General features: G+C 31.3%; 1 long non-coding RNA gene across 3 annotated transcripts; it reads right to left on the minus strand.

The window, feature by feature from the left end:
- Window positions 1-221: 221 nt before the first annotated feature.
- On the minus strand, window positions 222-4,115 carry LOC145120731 (uncharacterized). Of its 3 annotated transcripts, none has more exons than XR_013714330.1 (9): window positions 3,569-4,115; window positions 3,410-3,496; window positions 3,145-3,316; window positions 2,384-2,571; window positions 2,204-2,295; window positions 1,609-1,730; window positions 1,258-1,521; window positions 1,048-1,177; window positions 222-559 (listed from the first exon to the last, which is right to left on the minus strand). It is a non-coding gene; the product is annotated as an uncharacterized LOC145120731 (long non-coding RNA). The 3 variants fall into 3 exon arrangements; XR_013714331.1 differs by lacking the exon at window positions 222-559 and adding an exon at window positions 695-954 and having other exon boundaries at window positions 1,258-1,507; XR_013714329.1 differs by lacking the exon at window positions 222-559 and adding an exon at window positions 695-954.
- Window positions 4,116-4,381: the final 266 nt, after the last annotated feature.

The following is a 4,381-nucleotide window of genomic DNA, read 5'->3' on the forward strand; positions in this document are numbered from 1 at the left end:
CTTGTACCCTTGTTTTTTGAACATACCCACGTATTTGGTAAACATTTCCATATTTGCAATAAATAATTATGATATTTATTTTTAAAAACTTCCTAGAAATAAAGGTGCAATTCTATTTTCTGCATTTGATTTTTAAAAACTTCTTGTATTGAATCATATAATGCTATTTCATGCATTTAAACATACAAATGTATCGTCTTAAATACATATTTCACCTCAAGTACAACTAATGACCACTAAATAAGTGATTCGACCATGTTCGACTTACCATTCAAATTTTACTTGCATAAGAAAACAATGTCTAATTGCCCTAATCTCATAAAACTACTATATCCAACAAACATCCTTTAAATAGGCTGAAAGTCATGTTGATTAAACTTGCAGAATTTGAAGCATTACATATTGTTCAATTAAATGTAAATGCTCGAGAAACTAAGGGAATTAATATATTTTTCGTCATGGGTCTCATTAACTTCTTGTAGATATCTTCATGGTAGTGAAAGTCATAATTATATAGCTACAGACTCTTGTTAGCTTCTCTCTGGGTTCCATCTTCAACCTTTTTTTCATCAAAATTCTGTTAGCATCTTGGACACTTCATAACAAAAACATCTAAAATCATACCAAAAATTAGTCAATTAACATCATTCCTTCAACTAAATAAACCATACTAAAAATAAGATAAAAATGACGGTTAAAATCATGGAATATTTGATATTTATTATAATTTTAGTATATATTAGTTATGAAAATTAAAAATGTAATTGATTATAACTATAGAATGTATCATTGTTTTTTGTATCGGTAACCAAACAGTCTTTTTGGACCATAATGGAATCTTCCATTCTCTGCCATTCCATCATAACACACACTAAAATGATTAATGGACATGAACTTGGGCTTTGTTCTTGATCTACAACTCTTTGTTCTTCATTTTATGTTATACCTCTCGGCCTAAGAAGATCATAAACAAACGAAAATATAAGGGTCCTTTTCAGTTCCTAAATTTAATGGATAACTAAACTAAAAAATAATCAAACTTCTTACATGAATGCAATGTCACAACTCCAAACTTCAATTCATGTAAATCAATAAGAACTCGGGCACCAAGGAAGTTGTTTTCCACTTCACGTGTATCTTCTACAACTTCAGGTCTAATATTCTCTAATACATCAACCTACACCCAACAAATTGCATTAGTAAGAAAACATAAACTAATAAAAGATTTTCATAAATTTTTATTTTTTTTAAGCTCACCTGTTCTTGGAAAAATAGTAACATACTTCTAGTTGGTTGGGAAATTTTAGATAATCATGACCAGTCTCTTGGAAATCGATAATATATGATTTGAGATGAGCATGGAGCATTATTTTTGGATTTATGAGGAAATTTGGTAGATTCCGACCCAAATCAAATCAAGTTGACTTTATAAGAAGTCTGATGAATCTTTTGGATTTCTTTGCATTAAACATTGGGGTCACAACCCATTTCTTAATCCTCTCTCTTTCTGCAATTATAGTTCTTAAAACAAGTTCATCGTATCATTTCACTAATCTAAAAATTAAAATTAGTAATAAATATGAAGTTTAGTTAGACGAAAGATTTTACCTCTTTTTTTTATCCAGATGTAAGAGATTGGTTGTACCTCTTCAATTGCTAACGAAATCACAAGATTTACCTTATTAAAAATCACTGCAATCCTCACATTATGACCATATTGCCCCTGCACACTGTTTTTATAATAAAAATAAAAACCAATTTTTACAGTTTTAGGATCATATTGCCCCTGCACACTGTTTTTATAACAAAAAAAAAAATCAATTTTTACAGTTTTAGGACCATATTGCCCCTGCACACTGTTTTTATAATAAAAAAAAATCAAAATTTAAAATTTTAGGACCATATTGCGCACACTGTTTTTATAATAAAAAATTCAATTTTTAAAATTTTAGGACCATATTGCCCCTGCACACTGTTTTTATAATAAAAAAACAATTTTTACAGTTTTAGGACCATATTGCCCCTGCACACTGTTTTTATATTAATAAAATTCATTTTTGGACTGAAATTTTTGAAAGCATCTTCTGCATTGATACGACATTCAATCGAGTGTCCTTTAAGCATAATATCATCCTGTTATAATAATTCAAGATAAAATAAATGTTTTTGATGCATAAAAAGATGAGAAAAATTAATTTAGTACCTGTGTCATAAAGAGTTTTTCACCCACAGCAACACATATTTGCTCCTCTATTAAGTCGACTGAAGATATCATTTCGGTCACTGGATGTCGACCTTTTTTTAATATTAAAAAAACAAAGGGTCACAATAGTTATCTATAATAAAATGGAGTTTATAATTTGTTAGTTTTTTTTTAACTAACCTAGATTCTGGTGTTCATTTTCATGAAGTAAAATTGACCCCTTTCTTAAATTTCAAGAAACTCCACAGTACCAACACCAATGTACCCAATTGATGCTGCTGCAGCAACCGCTGCATCACCCATGGCTTTCCTTAGCTCTGGGGTTAATGCAGGGAGGGTGCTTCTTCAAGCTACTTCTGGTTCCTCCTCTACAAGGGCAAATTCGTCATTTTTTACAATACATACAAATAAATATATAGATGGAGTAAGCAAGAAAAATAACCGATTGTAGAATATATATATATATATATATATATATATATATATATATATATATATATATATATATATAAACCAAAAAAAAATTAAATTGTTGTTAAGAGAAAATACAAACAAAAAGATTTAAAATTGGTGATGAAATTATAAACCAAAAAAAAATGTCATTCGTTTGCCTAGTAACAGAATTTCACATCCACCTTAAACTTTCCTGGAAATCCACCAAAAAAACAAAAATGGTAAAAATAAATAGTTAGATGGAATTAATCTTTTATAAGAAGATGTAAAACTAAAACTGATATTATTATAAAACCTTTATATAGTAAGGATGCAAGCAAATAAAAAATCTCTTAAAGTTTGTTGGTGAAATTTTGTTTCCTACCAAAACTAAGCCAGGAAATTGAGCTCTAGGTTCCTTTGTTTTAGTTTTACTGTTAAACAGGCACAACATTATGAAACACATACAATAAATATATCCAATACACAACTTAAAATAAAGCATATACCTGCAAATAAAAACCATATGTTCCATCCAGTAACCACCATTTGAAACCTCACGAAAAGAAAAGAATCAATAACGTTATTGTGCATGTAGGAGTATCTCTATATAAGATATATGAAAGCCATGAATAAACTAACCCCAATTTCCTTTATGTTACTCCTAGATTTTCAAATATCCTGAACAAAAAAAATTTCAATAAAACTGTCAAACCTTCGATGTCTCTTTAAACAATGTCAATGATGAGAAATGTTAGAGATTATTTACAAAACCTTCTGAAGCTTTCTCGATACACATCCACCAGACGTTTCTGTTTAGAGATAAACACAGAGAAGGTCGAAGAGCCCACAGCCAAAACCCTAAATCAACGATTAAGAGACAAATAAGAGAGAAAATTAAGTGTAAACTTTAATTTCCATAAGGTAAAGTACCGGGGAGAAGGGAGCAGGTGGTGGCTGCTCGATGGTTGTGAATGTTGTCCTGTCTTCCATGGATGTTGGTGACGACATTGTAGGAGTGGCGACAGTGTAGCGTTGATGGTGGTCATGGAGGAGTAGGGTAGTGTGTGGTGATGAATGAAGACATCAAGGATGGTTCTAGTGAAGGAAGTTGAATCGAACAATGACTGTTGTTGGAGGTAATGGCGATGACATCGAAAAAAGATGCAGACCTAAAGGTGGACACTACCACGTTTTTTGGTTCTAGGGTTTCAAGAGAGAAAGCACGGCTGTGTAGAGCTTCAAATGAGGCAAAGCTGATAATTTTAGGCTTTTGTATCTAGGGTTAGAAGAAAAACATGGAATTCATTTATGCTATCCAACTTGTACCTCTTAATCTTAAGAAGACGAAGGTCGGGGGAGGCGGCATCAATTATGCTGAAGATTTCCATTAGGGTTTGTTTGTTGGTGGAAGAAAGAGAAACGGTGGTGGTGTGCACGACGTAACTGAGGGATCTGGTGGTCATAAGTAGTGAGTGGTCTTAGGGTTTTTTAGGAGAAGAAGAACGGATATAAGGGAAGGGGGCACGAACTGAAAAGATTTTTTCCGGAATCTTAGCTTTTTCGCAACTCATCGTTTGGACTAAGGAACTGGGTCAAACATGATGCATTGGTTAATTGTACTTCGTTTTTCATGTTTTGTACTATTTAAAAAATATTATTATTTTATTGATGGCTACTTGTACCAATAGCTTAATGATTTGAACGTCTTAAAAAAATATTATTATTTTATTCAATCTATTTATA

This window comes from Lactuca virosa, chromosome 6 (genome assembly GCF_052849685.1).
Source record: "Lactuca virosa cultivar CGN04683 chromosome 6, Lactuca_virosa_CGN04683_v6, whole genome shotgun sequence".
Taxonomy (NCBI): domain Eukaryota; kingdom Viridiplantae; phylum Streptophyta; class Magnoliopsida; order Asterales; family Asteraceae; genus Lactuca; species Lactuca virosa.